Source organism: Planococcus citri, chromosome 5, assembly GCF_950023065.1.
Source record: "Planococcus citri chromosome 5, ihPlaCitr1.1, whole genome shotgun sequence".
NCBI lineage: Eukaryota > Metazoa > Arthropoda > Insecta > Hemiptera > Pseudococcidae > Planococcus > Planococcus citri.
The window spans coordinates 28,473,845-28,491,391 of NC_088681.1; the positions used below are offsets into that span (position 1 = coordinate 28,473,845).

General features: G+C 33.7%; 1 protein-coding gene across 3 annotated transcripts in view; it reads left to right on the forward strand.

Annotated features, from left to right (window-relative positions):
* pxb overlaps positions 1-17,547 on the forward strand; it is a 247,864-nt gene that overhangs the window by 128,422 nt on the left and 101,895 nt on the right. For 2 of the 3 annotated variants that reach the window (XM_065365571.1, XM_065365570.1), the window contains one exon: positions 13,334-13,384. The exons of the other annotated variant lie outside the window; for it this stretch is intronic. The gene's annotated coding sequence lies outside the window, so the exon portion shown is untranslated. The remainder of the gene's footprint in view (positions 1-13,333; positions 13,385-17,547) is intronic. 3 annotated transcript variants of the gene reach the window in all.

Below are 17,547 nucleotides of genomic sequence, written 5' to 3' on the forward strand. Positions count from 1 at the left end.
AAACTGCTCTCACGTGCCTCAATAAAAAAAAATAAAAAAACAAAAATTTTCAAAATTCAAAGCCCTTAAGTTTATCTAGGAAAAAAAACGAATACCATCTATTGGCTGTGAATTTTTGAACGTATACCCCCCCCCCCCACAAATCAATTTACCAGAAAATAAGTTTGAAAACAGGTAAAGTTGACGGGAAACTAGAAAATCGAGGTATGATATATTACTTGGAAAAAATATGTGAGGGAGTAAGGGGGGAAGCTTGATAAGTTAGACGAGATATTTTTTGTTGTCGTAGAACATGATGTTTTGAAATGTGAGGTATCTACAAAATATTCAAAATTTTCTTCATTTTTGTGTTTTTACCTTTTTTTTCATTTTTTTCATAATCAGATTTGGGTTGATTTTTTAAACCTCTCTGGCAAGGGCTCAAAGTTTGAAAAATTTGAAAATCAGGTTCAAACCATTAGAAAAGCTCGACGTTTATTTTCGTCAAGTTCAGTTCTCAAAATAATCGTTCTCTCTTTCAAGAAAATTTTATTATTTGAACCTGAATCAAAAAATTGAACTTTTTTCAAAACATTTGAAAATTTTTCTATTTTTTAAAAATTAATGTTGGGGGGGTGGCATTTCCTTAGAAATTTGAAATTCTTCTTACGTTTTGTTAACGTAATTTGGTCATAATTTTTTGCAAGTAATTATTTCAAAAAATTGAAAAACGACCCCCCCCCCCTAATAGACACCTCGTTGAGAAGTGCGTTTCATAGTTCTAAGCTCTTATTATTTTTTACATCTCTGAAAAAAATGAATTTTGAAGACATTTTGGTAGCTTTATGAAAAAACTATGTTTTGAATTTAGAAAAAATAACTGCAGTTGAGCCAAAATAATTTTCTAGAACTTCGTTTTTTTTGTTTTGATATGATATGTACTTTTGAAAAACTTGAAAGCAGAAAATTTGGACTAAACAGAGAAATTGTTTCCAACCAACAACGGGTCGACTCCAAGATTTTCTCCAGGTAAATTATTTTCATATTCGTTTCCCCTCTCACCCACCAAAAAAATTAGTTAGAGAACTGCAGGATTTAAACCGGCAGAAAAAAATTTGAAAATTTGAGCCTAAATTGACCGAAAAATGGCCACTGATGAGATGATAATTCCGAATTCCTGATTGCTGAGTTTAATTTTAGCCCTTTTATGATCTTTTTCTGAAGCTGGAAAATCGAAAAATTCTGACCAAATTACAAATGAGTCGATTTGGGAGGTCGAAAAGTGAATGGACGCCAAATTACAGATTTCTATCTCAATTTAATAAAATTTTGATTTTATCATAAAAAATGGACCTAAAAAGTGAATTTTCAAAAATTTGCCTAAAATCTGGAAATGTCTGAAATCTGTCCTGATATAGTGTATTTTTTGGATGCTAATTTTCTGTCTGGTCCAGAAAATTTTCTACTGGTTGGGATTGGGTATACCCTTATGAGCATCCCAGTAAAGTGAGGAGTAATAAAACATGAATAAAATTCAATAAAGAAGAGAGGAAACTTGTTTAAATGAAAATTTTAAAAAATTATTTGTAAGTACATTTATGTTAGAAAAGGCTGTTTGATGTAATTTAGTTGATCGAGGTGTCCATCAGAATTTTTTGAAACAATTCATGACTTTTTCTTGAAAACTTGTTTAAAATGAATTTTTTCATGTCCATCCCCATTTCCCAATTTTTCCAAATTTTTCCAGAAAAGCCACCCCCCCCCCCCCCCTCCCCAACGATAGAAAAATCATTTTTTTCTTCTTCAATACATTTTGTTGTCAAAAAAATATCTAAGAAACCAAGTTTGAGCGTTCCAAGAAAATTATACCTACATACATGATAAGCTTAATTGCATTTTACAATACGAGTAGGTGTTGATTTTTTCATTTTATAGATTTTTAAAGGTAGGTATCTGTTCTGATCTCTTAGAAATTGATTTCGAGCGGATTTGACTTTTTCAATGACCTGCTGATCACTTTTCAGGGTATTTTAGATATTTCTAAGGCGAATGTAATTAACTGGGGCTGCTGAATTGGAGCAATTTCAGTCACAGTTCTGATTATTCTGACGATGGAATTGAAAATTCATTTAGAAAATGGAAGACCAATTTTCGTCATGGCTCTTCGTCCATTCAGCAGGTTCTGGGTGAATTCCGAAACTGTTTTTACAAATAGGTTTCAGTTCAATTCAATCGCAATTCATCATATCCGATTTCAATTTCACTCCTCTTTGAACCCATTTTCAGCCCCGAGAAATGAATTTTTTTCACATGGGAGCGTTTGAATACGACGCAATGTTGTTCATTATGCGATCCATCGTCGCATGATTAAAAAAATAAAATGAGAGGAAGGAAAAGAGTTAGGAAAAATATGCGACTACGACGACAAGTTTCCTATAGGTACTCGTAGGTTGTTTTTGTTTCATTCCGGTAATAATAGCTGTCATTATAAATCGTCTGGATATGTATACGTATTAGCTATTCTATTCGGCTCGCGTTATAGGAAATTATACATATAGGTATACATTTGTCGAAAACAAATATAAAACACGACTGTAATTCTTATTGTGTTCTCATTTGGAAATTTTTCCACCAGGGACACCTTCGCCTCAGCCTCTTGAGAAACCGATAAACATTTTATAATGGCTGGTTATTATTATTATCTAGCTTAGCACTAACGAGAGAGACTCATCATCGTTGATCGTCAAACTGGCTGGCAGGAGGATACCACAGGTTGACAAATATTAGCATTATAGCATGCGCCCTGCAGTCCTTGTTCGTACACGTAATTAAAGCTTTTATACGTACTAAAGAAACTCGTTCGGATATAAAGACAAGAAAACGAATAGCACGACTTTGAGTTTATTCGTAGTGTTCGGCTTGTAATACGCTTCGCTTTTGTTTCGTTGCTACGACAAATGAGACTAATTTAGACGTACAACGTGCTGCATTTAGAAGTCAAGCAGAGCGATTATGCATCGGCTAATCTCTGTTACTTTCTGTGGAAATAACCATCAGCATCAGCGCGTTCATCTCTTCTATCTTCGCTCCATCGTTTATACACATCAATGACAATCTAATCGAACCGGTTCATTTCATCTGCGTATATCTTCGCGTATTTATCTCGAAACGTTTCCGACGTTAATTACTCCTCGTACCTATATAGGTATGATCGAGCGTTGAAGTTCCAAAAAGAGTGAAAAAAATTCGTCGACGTACTTCGTAGGTATGGATCTGACTACATACATGGGTACTCATTGAGAAAAGAGAACCTCCGATTTATGTAGGTTCAAAGCAGACCGAAAAATATATGGGCGATGGTACAGGTCAGCCCACTTTTTCAACATTATAAAACCGTGTCATTCTAATTAATTACGCATTATTGGTTACCGATCTCACATACACCTTTGAGAGATTTTAACGCCAGATATATATGAATTATGAGAGCTATTAAAAAATCACCTAGTCACCTTCTCGATCGCGTCAACGACGTCTGACGAGCTATAGCACGTCGTAAAATAATACACCAGCAAACTCTTGTTTCAATTAAAAATAACAATAAGCATAAACCTTACCAACCTACGTATACGAGTACATCTCGCGACCAAAAAATGCTGCCTCATCAAAGGTGGCGCGAAATTTTCCAAAGCTCGACTCGACGTTTGCCGCAATTTGAAACACATACGCTAGCATCATCATCATCTCTATGCTCATGGCTCACGTTGCGTGCAAGATTTTAATTAGGAGGTGGACTAATGGCTCGTTGGTTTATTAACGTTTCATTATATAGCGCTTCTTACTCCGATATAATATCTCGTCCTCACGCCGCGGAGATCCAGCCAGCCCCAGCTTAACAAATTATATTATTTTCAAAGACGCGTCGGAGCTTCGTACAACGTGTAACCGCTTTATTTAGCCTCTTCCTAAATCGACAATGTATTAATAGTCGATGTTTAATTAACCCGATGTAATTAGCATCAAGATTGCGAAACTTTATAAGCAGATGGGTTATGGTAAATGCAGCTATAAGATCGTCGAGTTAAGGGTGTGGTAATATGCTAGTTTCATAATTTCACCGAATGACATCGTCTGTTTCGAAATTCAATTTTAAATTCGCCATCGACTTTTGAAAATTATCTGGGTACTATTTACCCGTGAGGGAGATTCGAGCTAAATGTATCTAATAGTTTTTATGGAATTAAGCCCCGCCGGTTTTCATCGATTTCGTGATGAATCCAAAGTTCAGACCTTTTCCCACCAGGCATGTTCTTGGAACTTTTGAACAAATGTCTATCGATTCATCACCTGAAATTTGCCCCTTCTCCACGTCAAAATTTGATCCGAATGCACCCAGTTAAATGCTAGAATTCGGTTTATATCCCCCGAGTTTGTATGTATTACTGAATTTGTTTAGGGACCTTTTTTACTTGATTATCCCGAAACTGGAGTATTCAAAAATCAGCCAGAGGTTCCACATACAGTTAATCTAAAGGAGAGGAAGAGGGCAAAGGTACTTTAAAGTTTCAAATTTTGGAAAATTTTTTCAATATTTTGCGCAATTTTAGCGGTATTTTATGAATTTCTGTTTCGTCATTTTTGCCAATTTTTTTGCTGTTTTTCTGATACGTAATTTCACGCAATTTTATTCTTATTTTGTTGGAAGTTTTATAGCATTTCATAAAACTTTGCTGTCAGCTCACCAATTTTTTGAGATTTATTTCAATGTTTTTATGCAAATCTTACTATTTTTGTGAATTGATTTAAATTTTTTTTGTGGATTTATGTGTGCTTCATTTTTTGCAATTTTTATGCAAATTTGGTTACTTTTTCATATTTAGCTTGATTTTTGCGTTCATTACAAAGTTCTGTTTGTTCGTCTTTTTTTTTTTTTTTGTAAATCAATTTTCCCATTTTGGTGTTAATTTTTGAACATTTTCAATATTTTGTGTTTTTTCTGATATTTTTTGAATTTTAAGTGTATTTTTCATTGTTTTTATTTGAGTTTTTACCAATTTTCTATTCTGGGAAGTTTTCCTTATTTGAAAAAGCTTTTATGATATTTTTCAAACGTTTACTTTTTGAATTTGGGATAATTTAAAGCTATTTTTTCATTTTTTTGGCGTTATTTTTGCAATATTTTGACGAAATTTACGATCGCTTTCCTCGTTTTTTTTTTTGTAATTTTTACCAATTTCTGTGTTAAATTTACAATTTTTTGCATTTGGTTTTTGAAAATTTTTTGAACGTTTCGTAATTTTTCGCATTATTTTCTGAGTTTGAGTTTTAATGAATTTTTCTTTATTTTCGTGTAAACTTTACTAATGTTTCATGATTTTTTTTTTAGAACATTTGCTTCATTTGACCACGTTTTTATGATACATTCTCATATTTTCCAAATTTTTGATGGTTTTTTGTCAACTTTTTCAAATTTTGTATGATTTTTTGCATCATTTTACACGTTTTTTTCCTGCCACTTTCTGATTTTTTCATTTGTAATTTTTATCGATTTTTGTACCAACTAAATTTTTATAATTTTGCTGTTGATATATGAAAATTTTTGAATTGTTTCTGCACCTATTTTTTGAATTTATTCTGCATCTTTCATTATTTTTATGTAGATTTTGACAGCTTTTCTCAATCTTTTTTTAGAAAATTTATTTCATTTGACCTATTTCTATGATATTTTCTCGAATTTTTTACCATCAATTTGTCTAATTCTCAAGTGATTTAGTTTTTTTGCACCGTTTACCAATTTTTTTTATCTATTCCTCTTTTCCATAATTTTTATTTTTTTTATCAATATTTTTGTTGATTTTGCATTATTTTTCTTCATTTTTTTTTTGCAAATTTTTCATAATTTTTCCTTTTTTTTTTTTTTTTGAAGAAGTTGGCATTGATATTTCTCTTTTTTTTATTTGAATTTTTTTTTTGGATTGTTTGAGGCAAGTTTTCATATTTTGTGTGAATTTTACGACACTCTACAAAGTTGATTTTTCAAGTTGGAAGTTCATATTTTAACGAGTTTTTTCTAAATATAGGTAAATTCAACGAAAATCAAAAGTTCAGAAACTGATGAAAATAATAAGCTAGAAAAACGAGATAAATAACTTTCCAATTTTGTTTATGGCAGGGCTACTGTTTTACCTAACTAGATAACCATGCTCGTATAAAAGAAAAATAACGTGAAAATACACCGAAGAAAGTTATTCTACTTTCTTTGGCGCGGATTTTTTAACGTTTGTAGTTACCGACTTTTTTTTCAACCTCCAAGTTTTATGAACTGTTAACCAACGAGAAAAGTATTTTGTGAAAGAGTAAGTTGCACTTTTCGTACTTGAAAAAAAATGAAGTACTTGAAATCTATTCTTTTATAATTACTCGTAATTAACCATAATGCGATTTACTTTTCGACCTTTTTTCTCCGCGTAATAACATTTTTTATATTTTTTAACGCGATTTTGAAAAGAGCCACGTTTCAGAAAGAAAATCTTGGGTAATTACGTTTATTATGGAAGATGAAAATAATTCGTAATAAAATTACTCGCGTATTTTAATTGAATTTCAAAAGAAATTTTTTCTCGTTTCGCGACTTCGCGAGCTAAATGGCGAAGGCGTATTTGCTTTGAAAATTGGCGAATATGAGTCTTATAAAAAGTATTAGAAATTCGCTTTAGGTATTGAATTTTATTTAGATTTTTTTTTCTTCTAGAAGAGTGTTTTTTATCATGTTTTTACTGAAAGGTTTTATACAGGGTGTCCCATCACACATCTCAGAACTGTTTAAATTTGGTTTTGCTTGAAAATATTGAATTGTTGCTCAGATCTTTATTTACCTGAACTGAAATTATGTTTAACGTTTCGATGGGACATCCTGTATACTTGAAATTGTCATAAATAATATAGTCTTCGAGATAGTAATACGAAGTTGAAATCAGACTGAAGGGAAGAGGCGGACACGAGGAAAACGAGGTACCTACATAATTAGATAAGACGCTCGGGTGCGATGAAAAAAAAAAATCATCTTTTGAAGAAAATTCGAACTCGCATGAACGTAAATTGTACGCTACGTCGAATACTCAGCACGTATAATGAAAATAACATTTTGTATTTTCAATTACAACGTTTTTCCTCTGTTTATTATCTCGACTCGATGTGAAAACATACTATGCTCATTACGTAATTATGTAAACGAGTTTAGAAACATCTGTTCATTATTATTTCAACGCTGGAAGGCGAACGGAATTAGAAAAATTAAAGAGTAATTCAGTTTCTAACCTCAGTCTGGTTGTGTTTGGTTTTTATACTTATATTGTACAATGCGCTCTGCGTAGTATTTGTATACCGTACTCGAACTGGAGGAAAAAGAGATCTCGAGACCAAAAAGACAGAGAGAGAGATTGAGCACGAGATGCGAGCAACCAAATAAATTTGTCGGTATTAATAAAAGTCGCAGTTAACTCGGTTTTATTCGGTGATCGCGTGAAAAGCATATTAAAAGGGAAACTCGATGTCGACGAGTTTCAAGTTTTCTCGTCCACAGTGCCGAATATTTTGCCTTTATGAAGGTTATAGATTGGTTAACTCTATGAGTTTCTTCTTTAAAGGCGTAGAATTCAACGTGAAAAACTGTCGATATACTAAGAATGCCAGTTAATTTTTCTATATCTTTGTGATGAGTTTTTTTTTCGGTCGAGTTGACCCTCTTGGTTTTTTTTGTGTAGTAAACATCATATCTGGTTATAAATTTAAAAATGTGATTATAAATGGGGATTGAATTGGATACAATGTCTATGTACTTACGCCGATGCATATAAAACTATTATCTTGGTGGAAAGAGGTTCCGGACACCCTTCTGCCTCGTGTGACACGTGAAAGGGGAAATTAACGTTTTGGCCACTTAATAAACATATAGATGGTCTGCTCGTTGACCCTTTGTACCATATAACGTTTTATTATGAGGTCTTAATATGTGGGTTAGAAATATGGTGTACATTCTGTTTATGAACACTATTGAAGGGTGTATTTTTTAAATAGCTTTTTTAGCAGGACTTTATTCAATGTCATTCTGTCAATAGAGAAGACAGAACAGTCTGTTTTATGGTCTAGCAACTTGTATGAGATATGAGGGAGATGCTGCGTGGAATTTATTTGATGACCTGAGGAACTAGCTTGAAACTTGTTCGTAAAATGTTATCAAATCGGGACTCTACAGGATTTTTGTTTACTAGTTTTTAAAAATTTGACTGAATTGTGACATAATTTTAGAAAATTACCAGTAATTTACTAGAAAACACTCGTAATTTACCAAAAATTTATCAAAAATTACATACCAATAATTTACCAAAAATTACCCGTAATTTACCAAAAATTACCAATAATTTACCAAAAATTATCCGTAATTTACCAAAAAATACCCGTAATTTACCAGTATTTTACCAAAAATTACCCGTAATTTGCCAGTATTTTACTAAAAATTACCCGTAATTTACCAGTATTTTACCAAAAATTACCTGTAATTTACCAGCATTTTACCAAAAACTACCCATAATTTACCAGTAATTTACCAAAACTTACCAGTGGGCAGGCAGTAGTTTACCAAAAAAGTATCCATATAATTTACCAAATACATATTAACCGTAATTTACCAGTAATTTGATAAAAATACTGATAATTTGCCAAAGATGGCAAATTTATGATTACCTGTAATTTACCGGTAAATTTACCAGTAATTCACCAGTAAATTTACCAGTAATTCACCAGTAAATTTACCAGTAATTTATCAGTAAATTTACCAAAAATTACCCGTAATTTACCAGTAATTTACCAAATATTACCAGTAATTTGCCAAATATTACCAGTAATTTGCCAAAAATTACCAGTAATTTACTGAAAAGACAGATAATTTGCCCCAAAGATGGTAAATTTATGATTACCTGTAATTTACCAATAATTTTCCAAAAATTACCCGTAATTTACCAGTAATTTACCAAATATTATCAGTAATTTGCCAAAAATTACCAGTAATTTACTGAAAAGACAAATAATTTGCCCCAAAGATGGTAAATCAGAATAGGAATTTTTCAAAGCTGAATTCAGGACATAAACTGCCTTTGAAAATCTCAAAATTGAGGGTAAATTTGTTTAGAAATTTTCTAAATTCATCTGAAGACATGGGATTTGTTTTTATAATGCAATCCGTTCGAAAAAGTCACTTCGTTCTCGTTTCACCTTTATCTATTTTATTTTTAGCAACTTTTTGCAAAAATTGATATCATCTGGAAAGATGTTACGGCCGGAAAAGCGTGGCACCTTACCTCGACATTTTCAGCTGTATTAGTGCTGCGAGAAGCAAGAACAGCAGCAGAACTCGAATATTAAATAAATTAGCGTCAAAACGAAGCTGCCAGCGTTACGAGAGGAGAGCGAAATTTGAATTTTAAATATATAACAAAATTTAATTATTAAAAAGATAATTTATTTGAGATTATTGCTAGCTCGAGTTTGGCAATGAGTAAGAGTACGAGAAGGGAAGACACGCTTTTATATAGCTTTTCTATACGTTTTTCCATGTACCGGCAAGCTTGAGCTTCTGTTCGGGTCGTAAATCAAATTTACCCCCCTTTGCGCGGACGAGACGATGTCTCGGCAAGGGTGATACATTTAAGTCCGAAATTTATAGGCTATCTTATCCCTCCCACATGACGGGTAGACATTTTAAAGATTCAAAATGTTCGAGTTACGTGACAAAGACAAGATTAAGTTACTGGCATTATGTTTTATTACTCGGTGGTTTCTTATTCGTTTTCGCGCAAATGCCAGCTTATCTGAATAAAATTTATTGCTTGCGGATGACACGGTCTCGTTGCGCGAATATTCTCTGTGTACTTTTCGGCTGAATAGAATGGATGTTCTTAAAGTAAGTACTCGTCTCGTTCTCGTTCCTGTGTATATTGCTTCTCTGGAGCACTCGAGACTGACGACTGACGCTTATATGCTAATTGATGCAGGCTTGCATAGAGATGAGTCGGTTAATGAAGGCTTTTTTCAAAGAAAACCCGACTCTTTGAAGGCACCTTGTACGTCTTACCCTTATGTATTTTTGATGGCGCGTGCGCTTTTAGCCTTATAGTAGTATAGGTAGTATATACGTATCAAGTCGCGATAATATTTAAATTTCGTCTCGCTTTCGACAAATAATCCTGAGAGTTTTTTCTTTTTATTTCGCGACATTATATTACTTACTAGAGTACAAGAAAATATAGACAGAGATGAGGACGAGTACGAGTAATCGCGATTTCTCGCAGTCATTTATCTTATGTTAATTTGTATTTGCATAAGTTTCTTATTAGTTTCACTTATTGTGGAAAAGTTGAAATTTAGTGTCTGTAACTGACAGATTATACGTTTCCTCGGGACAAATAATCTATCTTTTTTGGCGCTCGGCGGCGGCGCTGAGGCGAGGTGCACCGTGCAACGAAATATAAACGATTTTAGATTCGTGCCGAGTTAAATTTTAATTAAGTTTTGCTGGTAATACGCGCGTCTCGGCTCTCTTTGTTGGCGTGGCGACGACGACAACGACGGTGAGAGAAATAGATGCGAAAGTTGGGAATTTAAACTTTCCACCAAATAGTGTAAAATTCACCATTTTCAAATGTTTTGGGGGCCTTTCTCCGCAATGTGTCTTGGAAATCGCCCTGCCTTCGATCAGACCAACCCGAGTCTTGGTTTCCTTCCTTCCTGCCTTCCTTCCTACGGTATTACGAGTTAAAAATTAAATTTCCGCGTAAACGGTTTGGCGTGGCGACGATCTTAAGCCGGTGGATAAAATTAAATCGTTTCATTTGTCGTATCTACTAGTTCGGTAAAAGGTTAAAGTTACAAGTCAACGGGGTGTCGTATAATATCGTCGCGTCGCGTCTCGACGTCTTTTCGCTTTTCTCTGCGTAGCACGTGGTGTAACACTATGTTTTGTACAGAATCCAATCGTCTGTTTTTCTCTCGAAATGAGCAGAAAATGTGTAAAAAGTGGAGACTTAAGTGGTGTAAATACATTGTAGTATCTGCTCATATTAATCTGGAACGATATTTGCGAGGAAGTCCTTCTGAAGAGAGATATCTCAACTGGCAGAAAAATTCTTGCACCCAATAATAGACAGAAATGGGGGAAAAATTGAAAAACACTCCTCCGCCAGGTTATAAGGTTAAGTTTCAAATGATGAAATTGATTTTTCGTTTTTTTGGCGAATTTTAAAACACTGAAATTTGGACTTTATTCTATGTACCTACCTACAGCAGGACTACAACCAAGAAAAAAAAATCAAAATTTGATAAAATTGCGGATGAAAACTTAGGTTTAGTTTTTGCTCTAGTTTTAATCATTCAAATCGATTTGAAGTGGTTTCGAGTGTTTTTGAAGCCTCTGATGGATTTTTTGAATTTTTCAGTTCTCTAAAAAAAACTGCTGTTGAAATACCTCACGATTGACTGATTGAAACAAATTTTTAAAAAGTACTTTGATTGATTCAAAAGGTCACAAATACGTTACATTCATGTTTTTAGGCCCTGATTTTGATTTTGGTCTTTTTTACGACAATTTTTCTGAAACAAAAAAAACTGTAAATAAACTGGTGGCTTCGAAACATCTAGAAACCAGCATTAGTTGATTCGAAAATTGGAAAATTAGGTTTAAACCGAATTTCAACTCCCTCCCCTCCCCCAATTCGTCAAATTCTGTTTTTTTGGTGGTTTTTTTGTAGAAAATTCACTCAACTTGAAATAAATTATGCGTGAAATTTATTCGAAATATTAAAAGCTTATCTTTACAGAAAATAAGTTCGGAAAAATAACAAATTTCTTAGCTTAAAAAAATATTAAAAAATTGAAGAAATAGAACAAAAATGAGAAAAATGAAACCAGCATTTTAAAGTCAAAAATTTTAAAAGAAAAAAGACTCAGAAAAACTTTGGAAATTTTTTTTAAAAAATGAATGAAACCAGCATATTTCAAATTGATCAATGTTTTAAAAAAATTGATGTAAAAAAAAAAATTAGAAAAACTCGAAAAAGATTGAAAAACTTAGGAAGAGAACTTCTCGTAACATTTTTTGCTAAAAATTGTTTTCTTTTTGAATTTTGTTTAAAATTGAGTGACTTTTGTTCCCCCCCCTCCCTCCCTCCCTCCCTCCCTCCCTCCCTCCAACACTGTGAATTCGAAATCCCATTTTGAAATCAGAACGTTAAACTTCAACCTTAACAGTTTGATTCTGAGTTTTCCTAATTTAAATTGTTGATTTCAAGTTTCCTATCTACCCCTCTCTCTTCAAAATATTTACTTTAAATTGAACTAGTCCAAAGATATGTCCAGCTTTCAAACTTTGAGTCAAAATTGCAAGTTTCTTCTTTCCTCAACCTCAACATCTTGGATCCCTTCATCTGAAATATGTTGGTTTCTTAGGAACTGCAAAAGGCGCCAGAATAGGCAAAAGTATCAACTTCAGCATAAAAACCCCGGATTCATTTCCTTTAGAAGCCCCTGTAATCGGTTTAATACCTTTTTCAGGAAATCCATTGCCGCCATTAAAATGTACTAATCTTGATCAGTTTTTTTTCAAAGGTGATGAGGGAGGGGGGGGGGGTAATTAGAGGATTTCGATGACGATTTTCATCTTGAGAGGATCGACCGACGATATTTTTTTCCATTTCCAAAAATCCATCGAAAATAAATTCCAGCATCTGAAAATTTGGATCAAAGAATTTTGGAACTTTCCAACTCTCACATTTTTTATGCATTTTGAGTTCTGGCATGTCTTGAGTTGGTCTGTTTCTGAATTTTAGATAAGATCCCTCTTTTTTAGTCAGCCACTCTTTTCACCAGTGGTAAACGTGAAAAGAAAACATATCTGGGTGCTGTACAAGTAATAAGTGCACATATAAAATGTTCAACTGAATAAACGACCTTAGTAAGCTATCAATTTCACCATGTTTTCATTTTCGTGGCTGTACGAGTATTTGCTAGACACACAGACTGTCCTTTACAACCTTTCGTTTTCTTTTGGGGTTCGCACGACCCACCTGAGATCGAGCTGAATTGAATTAAGGTGTTTGGCAGACTAGACTTTGGCATAAGCGATAAGGATAATGCGTTTTGGTAAATGTGCTGTTACTCTGCTTGGGTATTTTCAAAAGGTTTATATCGATGATATCTATAGCTGGAAAAGGGGATATTCTTCGGGTCGTGTTGATGTAATGCGATGTGCCTTTTACTCGTACATTATGCTCAAGTAGTAATATATTCTTTTTTTGTTTTGTTTCAGGTACGTTGAATTAATTTCCCGCTTATTGCAAGATTGTTGGTTCATAAAAGAGTAAGTCTTCGTTGACTTTTTTCTATAATTAATAATTTTTAAAAATACAGAAGAGAATTTAGGAGCATGAAAGTTTTGGTTGTGGGAGTCGTAGGACATTTTCATTCAATCTAAGTTTATTTCATTCGATTTTAGATCGAGTTATTCGTTATTCCCTTTTAAGCCTCCCAATGAACTCATAGCATCCGGAGTCCATTGTCAATTTTTCCGAATGAATTTCCAAAAATTCACTGGAGTGTCCCAATTTCTGGTTACAGAGGATTCAGAATCAGTACATTCTCTTTCGATCTAGTTTGATTTTATTCAAATTGAAAAATGTCAATTCAAGTTCTACCTACCTCACAGCTTCTGAACATTATAGAATATCTTCTACCAATCAAACAATATAATACGATCCCAAACAATAATTTCAGATCACTCCCTAAATCGCTAGAAAAAATAACTGAAATCTATCAACCAGTATGAAAAACCACACGACTTGTATCTACGAAATCACTCATAAATATGAGAAAAAAAGAAAGCTCGTGAATGCAGAGTGTATATCTGATCTCGTAAACATTACAGCAGCTGATGGTACTTTGTATGTGGCATATAAAAGATGCCCTGTCATACTCGCGATGTCATCGAGATGCCCAAGAGAGTCATGGTTAATGTGGGCAGTAGTCTTTAAATATATGTGCGAGCTGCGTTTACCGCCCTAGTGTAGGTCTCTAGGTACACCTGAGAGTATATTCAAATTGTCGGTTGTTTCCTTATAAGATACGTGGTGCTTGCTTGTACATTTGGTATTTTGAGACAATCGAAAACGAATATCTACTTATTCACGTGCTTTCTTCATACTACGAGTATATTGGTCTACATGAACGTGTGTTGTAGGTATTAAAGGTATGCTAACTCCTCCAAAAACTAGTAATAAATTACCAACGTGCCATATACACTAGAAATAAAGTCGTCGAAAGTCGATTTTATCGCGTCATCAATTATCACGCAGATAATGATCCAATGTGGAGGAGCTAGCTGGCTGGCTAATTGGTGTATAGAGGATGACGACGAGGCCACGTGTACGCCATATTGAGCTCAGCTAAGCTCATCTAGAGACTGCACGGTGTAAAAATTTGCAAATTTTAGTGTAGTTTCGTTATTAAAAGTATTTCATGGGGTTAAAATGTATATATATTACAAAAAGCTGGGCGAAAAAAAAAAGGAAACAAGTATAACGGCACCCCTATAAATTATGTTTAAAGATAAAAAAAAATTCGTCTCAGTAGATTTAACGGCGAGAACGTGGTAGAAAAAGTCGTACATTGAGGCTGGGCCAAAATAATATTTTATCGGCAGGAAACGGAGGAGAAAGTAAAGGGAAAACCTCTATTTAGGTTTTATTTAAAGGCGAGCGAGCTTTTTGTGTGTGCGAGTATGAAAAAGAAGAAAAAACCGAGAGCAAAAAAAAAGAAAAAAAAAGTGCACCGACGATTATAAACACGCCACGAGGAGCGCTAGCTTAGCAAATTTGATATTTATTATTGACGTTTCCCATTAGCCGCGACTGTGGACTCTGGGTTGTTTATGTTGTTAACTTTTTTAATGGCGCAAAATTAATGATTATTGGTGTTATAGATGTAAGACCGTGGTAATTAAATCGAGTTACTTTTCGACGATAAATTAAAATAAAATGGCGCGAATTTATGATCATTTTTTTTTCACCTACCTATCTATATTTATGCTCGTTTGAGGTGCATATCGGATTGGATTGGTCGAAGCAAGTTATACATATAGTAACATTGTACAGCTGCCTCTCGCCTATATTGGATAGGTACTTGTACCTTTAATATAATCGAAATACTACAACTGTCGTAAATCTAAATGAAAATTGCTGTGGACGACCGTGAACGTGGGGATGGTGACCAGCAACGAGGAGGCGGGGGGTATAAATACGTGAATTTATCGACTGTATATAAAGGTACGGAAACACGAGGCTTGATCATAAAAAGATGAATTTGACAGCAACGAGTAAGTTTAGGTCGCGTTAGGGGTTTTGCGAAAATACCAACCATAGATACATTGACATCACGTATATTTCCTGATGCTGCACAGTACAAGTATTGTATATATATGTACGAGTATGTTGGCAGTATTACTGTACGAGTATCTAGGTGTACCACCTCCCTATACCTGTGTACCATACACGTAATACGTGCCGTATAGATTAAAAAAATACTATAATCGCGACGATAATAATTTTTACATACGGCCATAGTTGTCATCGCTCTGATAAAGCTACCAAGTATCAAGTATATAAATCTGTATACTGCAAAATCGTACATACACGACGAGTTTTGATATAGCCTAACCATGTTCCAAAGCTGGTGAGATTATCGTGCTCGGTGCTGGTGAAATTTTTTTCCCATAAAATAGGTATAATGGTCATTGGTCAATACTATAAACGGTTTATCATCCTTTATACCTTTTTTTCATGTGGATTGTGGGTATTTTGAACTGTAAGTTTTAAGGTTAGACAGGGGCTGCAAATTTGACCTGAGTTTTTCTGAACAGTTTGTTTTTACCTGCTTGAAATGAAACCTATTTGTAAGTTTCTCATCGCTAAAGAGAGAGGGAGACTAATATGGGATCTCGGGGGGAGGGGGTACATTAAGGATTAAATAGAAAAAACGAACTCTTGTTAAATTCTCGAAGTATTTATTCAAATTTAGGAAACACTGTGGGCTTGGAAGAGGTGGAATCGACTGTCAGAGTTTGAATTTGATATTCAAAGTTGAGCTTTCAGTGAAAAAGTTCAAATTTTGAAAATTTGTCAAGTTTTCAAGGTTTACATGTGCTGACTTCCTAAAAAATGTTAAGCCAAATAAAAAAAAATTTTGTGGTTTTTTCTCGTTCCTTTCTCCGTAAGTCCCATTTTTTACTGCTCGAAAAATGTCCTCAAGAGATTCATTTTTTTGATAGGCTGAAAAGCAAATCTTGCAGAAATGTGCCCATACTGCCCATTTCATAAAGAGAATGTTGAAAATTACAAAAATTTATCGAATAGTGTTAAAATACATATAGAAATAGTGTAAAAACATTGAAGAAAATATTGAAATATCTTCAAATTACCAAAAAATGACGGAATAGAGCAAGTTTGGCACACAAATGGAACACCACAAAAAAAAAAACGATGTGATACATTTTTGAATTTTTTTTTTTCATTTTTGTAGATTAACATTGAGTTAATGGGAAAGCGAGGGAAGATTTTAACTTGAAAAAGACGAGATAATTTAGAAGAATGATGATGCATATATTGTGCCTAAGAAATACTTATTTAAAAAAATTTCACGGACTTTTGTATCAATTTTTTGATTTTTTAAAAAAACTTTGGGAGATTTCTGTGCAACGAGAACAGCATTGTTTGGGAAGTCTCTAAAGAGAGGTATTTTTTTGAAAAGAGATTCGAATGAATTCTGATACAAAAATTGAACATTTTCAATTTTCTTCAATTTTTTTTGCGGAAGGCTCCCAGGAGCATAACTCGATTTTTAGTTGAGGAGCTAAAATTTTCAGAGATTTTTTTCTCATAAAAACCAACAACTCTGAGAGGTGGAGGTAAAAAAAAATCGCAAAAAACAACTTAGTCACTTTCCTTTTTAGTCATTTCATTTTCGTTTCTTATTTTTGCTCATTTTTTCATTTTTTAAAAAAATTTTTTGAACTTGACATTTTTCAATTTAGATTAATGCAATTTGGCGAAAATATTTTTTAAAAAAGCAAAAAATGCTCTCAAATTCCCGAACAGAAAGACATGTTGTCCAAATAAATTTTCACTCGAGCTCTCATCTGCTCTTTGAGCCTCTCAACGAAAATAGCCCATCAGCCTGACTTTTAATCCTACTTCCCTCCAGCATTGCGGAGGTAGTGGTAGGTAAATAACTGCACAAAAATATCTAGCTCTCGCGAAAGAGATTTAATTGCGAACATAATCCTCGCCTGTTATACCTTGGCGCGTAGCTAATTATAAAAATCACAACTTCGTCGAGATTATTTAGTATACGTATAATATTCTTATATACTGAGTTCGCAGCATCATATCCTCCATAGTAAACACATACAGCACACCTCAGCTACCTATAAACCAAGTAAAAAAACTACAAAGCTACATTACACCTACGTTT